The sequence below is a fragment of the Chanodichthys erythropterus genome, chromosome 10, assembly GCF_024489055.1.
Source record: "Chanodichthys erythropterus isolate Z2021 chromosome 10, ASM2448905v1, whole genome shotgun sequence".
NCBI classification, from domain to species: domain Eukaryota; kingdom Metazoa; phylum Chordata; class Actinopteri; order Cypriniformes; family Xenocyprididae; genus Chanodichthys; species Chanodichthys erythropterus.
In genome coordinates, this window is record NC_090230.1 from 24155744 (window position 1) to 24171282 (window position 15539).

General features: G+C 34.9%; 1 pseudogene; it reads right to left on the reverse strand.

The window, feature by feature from the left end:
- Positions 1–13050: 13050 nt before the first annotated feature.
- Positions 13051–15274, reverse strand: LOC137028203 (lachesin-like; annotated as a pseudogene).
- Between the last annotated feature and the right edge of the window lie 265 nt (positions 15275–15539).

The window sequence follows — 15539 nt, forward strand, 5'->3', positions numbered from 1 at the left end:
TGAATGCTGGCCAAGATAGTCATGCAGTGTGAAAAGAACAGTGACCCGACTGCTTTGAAAATCGTGCAGTCTGAACTCGGCTTTAGTGAGTTTTTGAAATGAGCGCATGCGTAAGAACAGCCCCTCTCCTTCACAGCTCATTTCGAGGGAACGCCTCCCAAAACTCGTGCACAAGTATTGGAACACGAGTGTTTACCACCAGCATTCGCTGTGTTGTGTTAGTGGATTCATTATGTCGGACTCACCGCAGGAAACTCATAATCTGCAGTTGTTACTCCTGTCTCCTGACAAAAACATTGCATGCGGTGCCTGTGGAGTGTGGAAAGTTACTGGAGCGCGCAGCTGCGCTCGTCTCTCACAAGGAACGTCACAGCAGTGATTGACAAGCCAGAGGGCCAATCGTTTACGCGATCATTGATTGGCTGGTGTTTTTAAGGCCCTACCTCGTGCACAGATGATGTATATTAATATTATTCCTTTCAGTGCACCTAATAAATAGTCTTTTATCAGTTAGTAAAGACAGTTTCAAGTAATATTGCAGAAATGTATAAAACAAAACATCCTCTTTAGCACCTTTAAAGAATAAACTGAATAATTTATGTTTTGGGGTACAGCTGGGTACAGCATATCACTTTTTGGATTTCTCAGTTTGTGTAAATCCACTTGAGTTTCAGAGTATGTATTTTTTTTTATTGATTGATTGATTAAATTTCCCTTGCTCAAATATATTTGTATTTCTAAAGCATTTGCAGCAAAATAAATTAAATTTTCTTTTTTTTTTTTAAATTTATTCAATGCCACAAGATAACAATCACATTATTTACATTAGCTGCCAGAAAGAGAAATATAAAGACATTATATAAAGCACATCAAACACACATTTCTATCATACACCCCAGTTTTTTTCATATATATATATATATATATATATATATATATATATATATATATATATATATATATATATATATAGGTTTATTAGCTAGGTTTAGGTTTCTACATCTTTCCAACATGGTCTAGATACAGTGATAAAAAAGTGCTAAATATTTCAAAATTCACACTTATATGAAATGGTGACTTTTTAAAACATACTTAACTGGATAAATTCAATGTTTTCTGCTCTGTTTCTCTGTTATTCAACCATCATTGACCAGAAGAACAGCAATTGGTTATCGCTCTATTGCAGGACAGTGGATGTGATTTTGCAGGACAATGTGAGACACGCATGGGTGCTGGGTGCTGGGGGAGTAAGGATGATTCTAAGGGTCCATGCACTTTTAGTGCCCCAGAGATCAGTTTTATTACTAGTAACAAGTAGTAATGTAATACAAATTATAAATGTATAATCTACCAAAGAGTAATCTACCAAATTAAACAAAATTACGGCTTATTACAGCTTGATTACTGTACTGTATTTTTCTTTTACATTTACATTGGCATCATAAATCATCTGCTAGCTACAGCCATAGGTCTCTGACTACATACTGATGCCTAGTGGTCAAAAGCAATAGCGAAATTAATAGGTCATTATTATTAAATTGCAGACAAAGATTTTGGATAGCTAGGTTGGCTTGTACATTTGGTGCGTAATAGGTGTGGTAGGGGGCCCAACCTCATATTCTTTCATAGGGCCCAAAATTGGGTACACATGCGAGAGAGATAAATTTGCTATTATTATACTATGTAAATATTGATTTTCTTGAAGAAATAAAGAAAATCAAAATAGCGTGGCAAATGTTGAATCATGGGATTGTAGTTCCATCATAAAGTCTTAAACCGGTCTTTTTTCACAATTTTAGTGGTTTGGTTAATGGCATATAATTTTAGTGAATTCCTTATAGAGAAAATAAAAATAGAAAAATACATCAAGAATTAAGTCAGCTGGAAACTTGGTCTGTCACTTTCTGTTGCACTATATTTCCTCCCCTGTGTTAAGATGTGTACATTTACACTATGATTTTTAAATAAACAGTCTAATGCTGCTGTGTTTTTATTCAACCATCATTTAGTCTGATTCTGAATTAATCGCTCTTATCATGACACACCCATTCAATTAAAATATAGGCATATATATAAAAAAATATATATATATAAAAATATAGGTTATATATATATAACTCATGGCTGTATTTCAGTTTGGTAGAAGATAATATTCAATTAAATTCTACAGTGATTTATTGGTGTAGATATATTTGGACATTTTTACATTGTATTTGTGGGGTTGCTGCATACAATTATAAAATAAAATGAAAATAGCAACATCACATAAATTAAGAAAAAAATAAACTGGTGTAATTAACAAAGACATTAAAAAAAAGAATATTTATCATTTTGACCACCAGATGGCCCCAATACACTAGTTTTGAGGAGAGAATAGGTAAACAAAGCTTTGTTTCGCATTACTAAACAATTAGACGCATATTTTCATCTTTACAAATAAAACTCATATATATGTCACATATGTCATATATGTCATATTTATGACATCTGTTCTGTTTCCTCCTTCTTACCTCTTGTAGATCTGACATCATTGACCAGAAGAACAGCAGCAGCTGCAGCAGCCACGCCCATCAGAGCAGTGACGACCAATCCGCAGCACAGCTTCAACAGAATCACAACAATGGGTGTGTGATTCTGAAAAAAACAAAGATAAAACAGAATTGAGATTTTCAACAAGCTGATTTTAGTCTCTGTCAGGAACTCAGATATCGGCAAAAACTCAAATCTGTTTAAAATGACATGAGTGAAATAAAGCTGTGAGCAGAGATACGGAAGAGCAAAAACTGACAATCTCTGGATCAGGTGCCTCACATGTTCACACAGATTCTAAAGTTCCATAGTTAAAGTGATAATTAACTCAAAACTAAGAATTTTGTAGAAATACACCACATGTTATTATTTTGAATTAGTTAAAGATTAAAGATTCCGAGATTTAATCATTCTCGGAAAGACTAGAACAGAAGCAACTTTTACAATTAACCAATTAGCATGCTAAGCTAGTTAACACAAGACAACAATCTCAAACAATGTCACATTCAGAGATGAATATCTCAGGAACGGTAGTGAATATCAAAAATCCATTCAGTCATTTCATTGCTACTCGGTCCAAAGATCTTCTAAGCCGAATTTGGACAAAATTTGACAAAATTTGTAGGAGGAGTAGCAAAAAAACATTTTACATTTACTTAAATATGCTGGACAGATACATTTAAAGAAACTGACAAATTAAACATCAGCATTAGCCAGGGAACAAAATGACAGAGAATACAAATTTTGGACAATGTTTTCAAAAGTCAAAAGGGTTTTTGCAAAAATCCTTATATATCTACAACACTAGGTTGCGCTGTGTTCAAACTTCCCAGGTACCTTCAGAACACCCTTCCCCATTCAACTTACGAAAAAAATGGAACTGGGGCTGCGTTCATTCCTTAAGTAGAATAGGGAAGGTGTAGGACATACAGCGTAAGCTTTTTGAAGAATACGAAAAGTGGAAGAATGTGCAATGCAATCATTTGTGTTTATAAAGCATATATAGTTGTATTTTTTTTTTTTTCGAAAATGACAGATGGTTTCTCTAGATAAGACCCTTATTCCTCGTCTGGTATCATTTAAAGCCCTTTGAAGCTGCACTGAAACTGTAATTTTGACCTTCAACTGTCTGGAGTCCATTGAAGTCCACTATAAGGAGAAAAATCCTGGAATGTTTTCATCAAAAACCTTCATTTCTTTTTGACTGACGAAAGAAAGACATGAACATCTTGGATGACATGGGGGTGAGTAAATTATCAGGAAAATTGTATTTGAAAGTGAAGTAATCCTTTAAATAATATTTATGGTTTTGGCCACCAGATGGCCCCAAAACACCAGATGAATCTAATGAACCTTTTCTGATCCAGTTCAGAGCACAGCATTGGTAAGCAAAGCTTTATTTCAACATCACTATTTTATGTTACATTTATGCATTCAGCAGATGCTTCTGTCCAAAGTTACATTCATCCAAGAGCCAATAATTGTTGTAGTACAGAATCCCAGTGTATTAGACAACTACTGTAGATAAGAGGAGAGAAGACTGGACAAGGCTGTGTCCTGTGCTCTTTTTGATCTTCTGTTCAGAGTTTTATTGCAGGGTGTTTGATCTCATATTCTGTCTTAGCAGTAAAAAAAACAGTGTAATTAAAAGCAAATACAATTTTGCAAACATCTCCTCACTTTTGGTCACTATACTGTATCAGTCACTGACTCAAAGAAACGTCCTAATCAATATGGTTTAACTGGATAGCAGCCTTAAAAACGACTGTAATTTACTATTTTCGAGGCAAAAAGCATCTTTTTTCCATTAATGACAATGCAAAAGTAGTAAAATTTTTTGGAGGCTTTTAATAGTGTACGATAAATGTGAGTTTTCAGTGTTTGGTAAAAAAGGAGTGTTAATGCTGAGCATCAGTCACATGACACGAGGGCGGTTGAGATCTGATCTCGCCTCACTGCTAGTGTTTGTTACTGGAAAAGAGTCACTGTTTAAAAAAACGTTAGTCTAAAAGAAAATATTAATACTTTTAGTTTGAAACTCTCCAAAATGGATGAAATGTGCTGATCTGAAGGTCACAGTATTAATATGCAAATCATCAGAGGTGGGTAATCCAGGGGTCAAAGAGTAAAAGTCCTGCCATATTTTTATTCCACCCACTGAAGCATTAATGAGATAAATAAGTGATTAATTGAGTGATGATTGAGCATTATTGAAGACACCTGATGATAACAAGCAGAATCACCAAAGGAGAAAATCACTATTTTTAAGTTACCATCATCGAGGTCAGGGTTTGTTTTAGTTGAGCTCTTGACCCTTGACTTTTTATTATTAGATTTTGTTTGGGCAGTTTTAACTGCATTAAAACCATCCAGACAAGCAAAGTTAAAAGATGATCAGGTGGTGTTGGTTTTGTTTTCACATAATCATTATTTAGTTTGAGTCACTGAACTCATTTAGAGCCCAATCTCTGAGTTAGATTTACATTATAGATTACAGCACAAGATCAACTTTATCAATACAATTTTTTTTTAGAGTTCTGATTTAAAAAAGAAAAAAAAGCTCATTTAAACACACAGACATCAAGAATCATCCTGTGAATCTCAACAGTGGTGAGAATAATAAAGCATGTTGCAATGCATTCTGGGTGCCACCAATCAAAATTCATCCATGGCTCCCATCATGCATTGCTGCATGAATAAATTATGAGCTGAATTGTCTTAGTAATTTTCTTTATTCTCACTATTAAAATTTTGCTGTTTTTCTGTGACTTTTAGTAGCTTGTTTTCTAATGTTCAGAGTTGATCTGTTGATCAGAATATGTTGCTTGTCACCGTTGTTGAGATTCACAGGCTGATTCTTGATGTCTGTGTGTGTCTAAAATATAAATATATATTTTTTTTTGTGATGACAACTTTTTTAAAAAAAATTCTGTATTGTAAAAGCTGATCTTGTGCTGTATAATCACAGTGCTGCTGTCAATAATGTAAATCTAACTAAGATTGGGCTCTAAATGAGTTCAGTGATTCAGATCAAATAATTATGTGAAAACATAACCAACACCTGATCATCTTTTAACTTTGCTTGTCTGGTTGGTTTTAATGCAGTTAAAACTGCCCAAACAAAATCTAATATTAAAAAGTCAAGGATCAAGAGCTCAACTAAAACAAACCCTGACCTCGATGATGGTAACTTAAAAATAGTGATTTTCTCCTTTGGTGATTCTGCTTGTTATCATCAGGTGTCTTCAATAATGCTCAATCATCACTCAATTAATCACTTATTTATCTCATTAATGCTTCAGTGGGTGGAATAAAAATATGGCAGGACTTTTACTCTTTGACCCCTGGATTACCCAACTCTGCAAATCATGGATATATAAAGAGATTCATATGCAGCTGAGAATCAATATTATATTTCACATAAACATAGTAATAATATGATATACAGTATATTGATATTTCACATTCACACAGATCTCACAGAGAATTTTTTCTTATCAAACATTAGCGTTCACTAATTCTGTACTTTATTTCACAGTAAAGCTGTTCCTCAAAGAGGAAGTTAAATTTCACCCACTCTTCATGGCTCAAGACATGCAAACACAATCTCACATTAACCACAAACGTCCAGAGATAAACACATTCTCATGCACATAGCTTGTCTCCGTTACACTTGCCCAACTTCACATGACATGAAACCTGCAGCTAAATGAATACATTCTGTCTAGTGAGTTTGTAGTGAGATTAGCACATTATTGATCTGATTGACTGTGAGCTCATACAGCTTTTCTGGGATTGTATTGACTAGATCCTGAGCTCAATAAGGGGAACAGACACACAAGAACAGCCACTGAGTCTCAAGAGCTTCTGGAAGATGTTTGTCTTCAGCTTCTTCATTAAATCTCAGCAGATCAGGTGAAGATGGGAACTAAATACTCCTTTCACACTCATTTAAAGTTTAAAGACACGTGCTGCACCATCTTTTCTCACAACTAACTTCACTTTTCCTTCGTTACAAATCAAAGAGCGACTTTAAATCTTAGATTTCAAACCCTGGAGCTCTTCATCCGGCTGGTCGTGTCACATTAGTTATATTCCTCTCACAGCAAGAACTGTCAGATCTGTGTCAGTTCATGAAGATGAGATTCACTGCAGCAGTTCAAGCAGCTGATGGACACAAGATACTGACTGATAGTTTTGATATCGACTCCCGCTCTGTTCAGAGACTCATTATTCATTTCTGCTCATCTCATGTTGATCTTCAGCTCGTGTCTCAGCTGGTGAACTGTTTATGTTAATACAAATATTTACACATGGTAAGAAATTAGCTGGAAATAAAAGCAGTTGAATGTGAGGACGTTTGTTTTTTTGCTGAATTTGATCTTCCAGAGTGACCAGAAGCATTTCCAATGGAGGAGAGGATTCAGTGTGTAAAAACTCTTGTGTGGAGATGGTTTAGGCACTTCGGTTTGTTTGAATGACATTCATTTAGAGTGAGCTTTATGAGTTTGACATAAAAATTATAGCAGAATGAAAAAGTAGTGTGAATTTTCAGAGGATTTACACCAGAAATAAAAGGCCTGTTTCATTGTCAGGCATTTGACATGATAAAGGTTGAAAAAATTAATTAAAAAAAAAAAACTTTTTTTTATTTTTTTTATTTTGCAGAATAAAGAAGAATTATGTCAATAAATATGCAGAATCTGTAATGTAATATAATAGTTGTGTACTCACCATAGACAGTAACATTGAATCTGTGTTTATACGATGAGCTCCTGCGGCTGATCTCAACTTCATATTCTCCAGCATGTTCAGTTGTGATGTTTGTGATGGTCAGAGATCCAGTTTTAATGTCCAGCTTCAGTCTGTCTCTGAATCTCTCATCAAGATTGCCAGGGATGTCACTGATCAATGCATTGATTTTAGCTATTAGACTCCCTTTAGTTCCAAATTTCCACAGTATCTGATCATGTTTCTGTATTTCAGTAAGATCAGTCTGTAGAGTGACTGAATCTCCCTCCATCACTGACTTCAGTTCATCAGCAAACACTCCTGAAGAACAAACACAAACAGATCACAGTCACACATATTAAAGTTCAGTTTAATAAAGCTTTAACTGAAGTTTGCCGTCATTTTGAAATGATTACAAACTTTGGAAAAGTAGAGAGACAGAAACTGCAAAAGATAGAAATGTATGAAAATTAAATAGATCAGTGTCAGTTTCCTTTTCCTTTTTATTTATTGAAGGTGGAACTGAAGTTCATTAGAGCTAAAATAACATTTTACTGCAAAAAAATAAACAGCTTAATCCTTAAAATAGTAAAAACGGACTGAAAGTTCAGCTGCTCTGTTTGGTATTCTAGTGTAACAGGACAATCAGAGAAATACAAATAATTGATGAATAATGATTAAACAAATGCACTAAATCTGTAAGTGTTGTGAAATCTCAAACCAGGATCTGAATACACTTTATATCAAGATCACATTCTTCTGACTGATTTAAATAGTGTGCTATAGATCTGTACTAACATACCAAAAAAAATACATAAATAACTAAATAAATTTTGCAACTAACCAGAAGACAAAAGCACAGCCAGAATTGTTTTTTTTTTTTTTTTTTTTTAAATATTCCTCCAACAGGGTTTGAAAAATTTGTTTAAAAAGATTATCAGAGAGTGTTGTGGATTGTAGTGAAGTCATGTAGGAAAAATTATACTTCTGTCTCTGTGTTTCTGTGAACATGTGAGGAGCTTGTTGAGGCTGTAGTTCAGTTTCTCAGTAGTGATACAGTTTTTTCTCTGGGCTGAGCCTTTGTGTTTATCATGTGGTGTTGATATCAGACAGCAAACAAAAAACTGTTACAATGAAAGAACTAAACTGTATATGTTTTTTATTATTTCTCTCTGATCATACAATTGTTCTGTTGCTCTTCTAAATGACTAAGCAAACTGCCATGATTTTACTTTTGATGTGGTATAAATTAGACATGCTCTGTCCCAGATTGCTCATAATGTGGATGTGTGATCTGCTATCCTTCAGTCACACGTTCATGCTTAATATGAGTTTTTTTGGTCACAATGAAAGTGTGTGTTTGTAGCATAATTAAACCATAATATGAATCTGTTTTTGGTGCAGAGGAAGAGATTTTTTAATTTCTTGCTTTAGTTGCTCTTGCCCTCTTAACTTCAATGTGTTTCTAGCTGCTGTAACTGTAACTTTAATGTGTTTCTAGCTGCTGTAACTGTGTTTCTGAAGCACATTTGTTATAGCAAAAGTTGTGAGAAGAAAAGCTGATTAAAGGTGCCCTAGATGTAATATAAGTCTAAGGTGTCCCCTGAATGTGTCTGTGAAGTTTCAACTCAAAATACCCCATAGATTCTTTTAAATTAATTTTTTTAACTGCCTATTTTGGGGCATCATTACCTAAGCACTGATTCAGGCTGCGGCCCCTTTAAACAAATGAGATTTATATAAGAAGGAGGAAACAATGGAGTTTGAGACTCACTGTATGTCATTTCCATGTACTGAACTCTTGTTATTCAACTATGCCAATAAACACCTTTAAATGGTGATGATTATTGATGTTTCACTGATCTCTGAGGACATATATATATATATATAATAACCAGCGACCAGAAGCTGACTTCAGTTCATTTAGGCACATATGAACACTGAAATCACACTCGGATCCTCACTAAAACCATCACTCTGAGATCATCTAGTCTTGGCCTGTGATCTCCGTCCTCTTAAACTCTGGAGCGATTCGCTTGTGTTGAGAAAACAATCCAAAATAACAGACCAATGAATCAGGCTTCATCACAATGAATGATGGGTAATTACACACACAGTGTTTGTTTCGCTAATGCTTCTCAAAATGAATGGGTTCATCTGGAGCAAAAATTTGGTCAAAGATATTTCAGAACAACTGTTCAAAACACACAAGAATACCAACAAACCCTTGATTCTTGCTCACAATGATAAAGTAAAAACATCAGCAAAGAAAGCCACAATAAACCCATGATCTGTTGTCTGTCCATCCTGACGGATGACCGATATGAGCCGAATCCTGGAACACACACAGCAGCACGCTGACCAATGAGAGGACAGTTCATTCACATGTGACTCGTATGAACAAATTTTGGTCCATAATGTGAAAGTGAACTGAACCAAGAAGAAACTGCAACATTGTATAATTGTGACAATGTAATTTTAATCCCTGTTTCAGAACAAATGATCCACAGCTGTGAAAATGCCTTCAGCCATTGTCAGAATAAAAACTTTTATGTGGAGATGGTTCATCTTATTTGCACTTGGCTTTATGAGTTTTAAGACATAATGTTATATATAATTTTACAGTTTTATGAATAATTATGACAATAAATGACTTACCAACCAGACAGCAACAGCAAAAAATAAATGTGTGAAACATTTTCTTCATCAGTTCAGTGGTCTGAAATAGTTTCAGTGTGAAATCCTGTGAGTGTCTGCAGTAAAGATGTGTGGAGAACAAGCTGCTGACAGTGTTCACTATTTACTAACTTCCTCCAGACTGAATTAGACCACGCCCCCGTCTCCAACCACACCCTCTCTCCAAAACCCCGCCCCCAATGTTGTGTTTTGTGCATCACAGGTGGAGTTTATGAAAAAATTGTTTTGCATAATGTCAGATCTTTTAAAATTTTTTTTAGCAGTTGCTTTATTATTGTGAAAGATCAATCTATAAAGAGTTTAATTTGCCTAAATAATACTCAAATAAAATCTTCATATTCCTGTCGTTGTCATTCCCTCTTTCAAGTGAATTAGGGCAGTAATGTACAGAATTACAAACTCAGGGTTTTCATACAAAACAAATTTGTTACCAGTTTACAAGACAGAAAAAGAAAAAAAAGAAAAAAGAAAAAAATTAAATTGCTTTTATGCAGTTGCCTGTTATTCAAACAAACATGTTAATCTGCTTTATCAATACAGAAATATTTTCTGAAAACACCTGCGATTGCTGATAGAAGCAGCTCTATACTCAGGGGTCAAGAACTACATCAAACACCGACCTCCATGATGGTGACCTCAAACTAAACATCTAAACTTCTGTACATTTCCTACAATTTTGAATTTTAGATCAAAATTAAGTTGAAAGAACGTTTGAGGAACATCATACCTTATAAAAACATTCCTCTAACATCAAGAAAACTCGACGTTCTTAATGTTCCCAGAACAACACTGAATATTTAGAGAACGGTCTTATAACAAAATTAGCTGGGAGAGATAACTATTTTGCAATTATTTCAGTATTTTAATAATCAATAAAACAATCAAATGTTGAGATAGATCTACTTTAAAGCTTTACTAAATAAAACAGGTGAAACCAGTATAACTCACCATGGACAGTGAGATTGAAACTCTTTCTCACACTGTTGGTCAGTAGTTCATATTCTCCATCATGTTCAGTTGTGGTGTTTTTGATGGTCAGAGGTCCAGTTTGATCATCCACCTTCAGTCTGTTTTCAGTGTTTTCAGTTCCAAACCTCCACAGAATCAGATCATCATCATGTATTTCAGTAAGATCAGAGTTTAGAGTGACTGAATCTCCCTCCATCACTGACACTGACTTCACTGCATCTGTATCAGCAAACACTCCTGGAAAACATAAAAGACTAAATACCTGGTTTGTAGCTGTAAAGGTGAAGTGAAGAAGAAACAGAACAGCAGCAGACACAAAGGAAGATGAGGACAGACACGAATGGACAGAGACGTTCATTTACACTTGAGCAGACTCATTTGAAGAGCGCTGTGTGAACTAATGTTTTACTCACCAACCAGACGCCACAAGCAGAACAAAACAAACAGGTGAACCATTTTCAGATAAGAGCACTTGAAATATGTGAACACTTCAGTGACCGACAGATCATGAACTACAGGACAGTGTTAAACTGTGATTTTAAGTTACATCTGAAACCTCCACCCCCGGAAACAGCAGATTTCACTTTGACTCTCAAACTGAGCTGCTCAAGTAATGATTCACATTCATGTTTCACTCTGAAAGCATTTTGGTTATTATTAGTTAAAGATGAATTTAAACTACTTGCTCTGAAATTACTGTTTTTAAGATCACACATCATTTATTAAGATTAAATCCTCCTTTATTAAATCCTTTATTAAATCCACAGTCAGTGAAGGATGAAAACATCGTTTTGTCATTTCTACTCTGTTACACACACTTTATTTTATTTATTTATTTTACTTCTTAATTAGGCTTAATGTAGCGTTTACTGTGATTCATGGAGACAAGAGAGATTGTGAATCTTTATGGAGAAAATGAGCAAGACAAAAACTCCCAGAACAGAAATGACTGTTTACACTGAATATCATATTTATTCTTCTGCATGAGAAAAACTGTTATAATAAAAAAGACTTCAGATTTCCTGTGGCATGTTGTTGTTGGTGTTTATTTGTTTGTTTGTTTGTTTTACTGAATTGTGTTTAGTGTATTTCTATTTAATTCAACTATTAAAATTCATGGAGCTATAATGTAATAATATCTTCATTCATCATCATAACCATCAGACCAACTTATCAGTATCATTCCATCTGAATTTATATTTATTGTTATACAACCTTCAATTAAAAATATAGGCTTATATATTTTTTATTGATGTATATCAGTTGGTGCTGCTCAGTTCTCATCTGACATTTGATGGTGTTTTATTGGCATGACAAATATTTTTCTTCATTTGTGTTTCTAAAGCATTTGCAGCAAATTAAATGAAATATTGATGAATATTCTGGGTTTTGGCCACCAGATGGACCCAAAGTACACAATCACTTCTGAGAAAAAAACATCTGAAAATGCATGAATGTAAATCATATTATAGATTAAAACTCACAATATTTATGATATCTGATCTGTTTTTTATTCAATGCCACAAGAAAACATAATCACATTATTTACATCAGTTGTCAGAAAGAGAAAAGATTACATAAAGCACATCAAACACACATTTTTATCATTCTATCTAAATCTTTCCAAAATAGTCTTGAGCAGATACAGTAAAAAAACTACACAATAGTTCAGATTTCACAGGTATATTAAATGATATCTTAATAAAACATGCTAAACTGATAAATTCAGTGTTTTCTGCTCTGATTCTGTTATTCAGAAGAACAGCAGCTGGTTATCGCTCTGTTTCAGGATGTAGATGTGATTTTGCAGGACAATGTGGGACACATGTGAGACAGATAAACTTACTGCTATTATACTGTAATATACTAATATTATACTGTATTGTACTATTATATGTAAATATTGATTTTCTTGTAGAAAAAGTTTTTTTAAAGTTTTAATAACTGTCTAATGCTGTAAATGTGTTTTTATTCAACCGTCATTCAATCTGATTCTGAATTCATAATTTATTCTTATTATGACATATTAAAATATAGCCACATATATGATTCATGTATCCCAGATCCGGCCCACATCTGGTCTGTTTCTAATCCACATGTACCAGACGTGGGCCGGATCTGGGCCACACTATGTTGCTGTCTGGGATTATATCAGTTCAGTAGGTAATATTTAGTTCAATTCTACAGTGATTTATTGATGTGACAAATATTTTTACATTTGTATTTGTGGCGTTGCTGCATACAATTATGAAACAAAATTAAAAAGGTAAAATAACAAATTAAGAAAAAATGAAAACTGTAATTAACAATGAAATGTAAAATAGATTGCATTAAAGAATAAAATGAATTGTTTTGGCCACCAGATGGCCTCAATACACCAGTTCTGAAGAGAGAATAGGTAAACACACAACTTCGTTTCGCATCACTGAACAATTAAAGCACACATATTTTCATCTTTACAATTAAAACTCCCATATATGTCACAATATTTATGACATCTGTTCAGTTTCCTCCTTTTAAAGGCCTTTGCACACTGAGTCCGAAATTTTCGCATGCGTTTTTTCGTATTCGCAATCCTAAAAATTCGTCACGCACCGAGACCTTGCACACTGAGTCCGATGCGTAATAATGAATGCGTTGCGAAAAAAATCGCAAAACAAATCGCAAAACAATACAAAATGAAGTCTTCAAGCAGTGAGCACGATTAGTTGTCTCCTAGAGAAAAAGAAAGAGAAAATATTGGGTCTATTCAATCCCGAGATTGCATAGAGAGAAAGGAGAATTCACCTCATCAAGGAGCTGCGGGATTATCCGAGCGTTTCAAAGTTTACTTCAGAATGTCAGTGGCTCTGTTTGATGCTTTACTACTGGCACAATCTGTCTTTATATTCGGTCTCATTGTATTCCTCACGTTGTTAGTCATTCAGTGCTGCTGTTTTGTGGTGTAGAAGACGTGGATCAACTTGTCAGATGGCATTCTGGATTTTTGCATTCGCGTACGGTGGCTCTGAATTGTCAAAACGTCTCTCAAAATGCGTGCCACGGATGCGAAAAACGCAGAAAATCGAACCTGATCCGAATATTTTTTTGACGGACGAAAGTTTCGGAGGCAGTGTGCAAATGCGATTGACATAACGTGAGGTCGAATTTATTTTTTAACGTGCGAAAGTTTCGCATGCGAATTTCGGACTCAGTGTGCAATGACCTTTACCTCTCGTAGATCTGACGTCATTGACCAGAAGAACAGCAGCAGCCGCAGCAGCCACGCCCATCAGAGCAGTGACGACCAATCGGAGCACAGCTTCAGCAGAATCACAACAATGGGTGTGTGCTTCTGAAAAAACAAAAACAAATGAGCAACAATTAAATGAACTGTGATTTTCAACAAGCTGACTTTAGTCTGTCATGAACTCAAAAAAATCACCTTTTATGCTCCACACAAGAAAAAAACAACAACAACAACAACATGAGTATATGAGGTATATGATGAAGATGACAAAAGCTCATTCGTCATTTCAGGCATCTTAAGTTATTAGTCTTGTTAAAATCAACAAATTAATTCAGTGAATGAATGTAACTAATATCAGCACTGTCGTACCTGCACATGTGTGACAGAGGTGAGTGATGTCCAGATGTTGAGTCTGGTTGCTGATGGGATTGTTCAGCACACAGCTGTAGGTGTTTTTATCCTGATATTCCACCTCCAGAGGTAGAGAGAGACTGATGCTGAGATCAGACACACTGATGCTGGACAATAAACTGTTTCCTTTGTACCAGGAGAGAGTCACATGACTCACATTCACAGCTGAACACACCAATGAACATGATGATGATGATGATGATGAAGAACATTGTGAAGAGTCTCTGCTGATGACAGGAACAGGCAGACAAGCTGGAAAACATGAAAAAAGATCAGAAAGTGTTTATTGCAGCATCAGTCAGTCAGTGATCTTCACTCCTCTCTTAACATTTTTAAATATTATTGTTTACACATATGGACAAATATTAGAGAGAAAAATGATTCATCATGATTCATTCATTCATGAAACTCTTGATCAGTCTCTTTCTCACACTGTTGGTCAGTAGTTGATAAACTCCATCATGTTTCATTGTGATGTTTGTGATGGTCAGAGATCCAGTTTGATGATCTGCATTCAGTCTGTTTCTGAATCTCTCATCATATAAAATGATTGACATTGATTTCATCTATTAAAGTGTTTTCAGCTCCAAACCTCCACTAAACATCCTCCATCATTTCAGTAAGATCAGAGTTTAGAGTGACTGAATCTCCCTCCATCACTGACACTGACTTCACTTCATCAACAAACACTCCTGAAGAACAGTCCATCCAGACTCCGAGCCGGATCCGTTTACAAACCGCCAAATCTTATGCATATAATCTTATGCATACTACAGCGCAATGATTGGATTAAATGAGCTTTATGTCATGAATATATGTCGAGAATCGCTCAAATCGGTCTACGTCAGCATGTTCGACCATGCCCATACTTGGGCCGAAAGTACACGATGACGTCAGATTTTGTGACGTTGCTCCGACTCAGCTTTTCAAACCGGAAGACAGAAATCGCTCTGAAAAATGCAAAAATAACTAT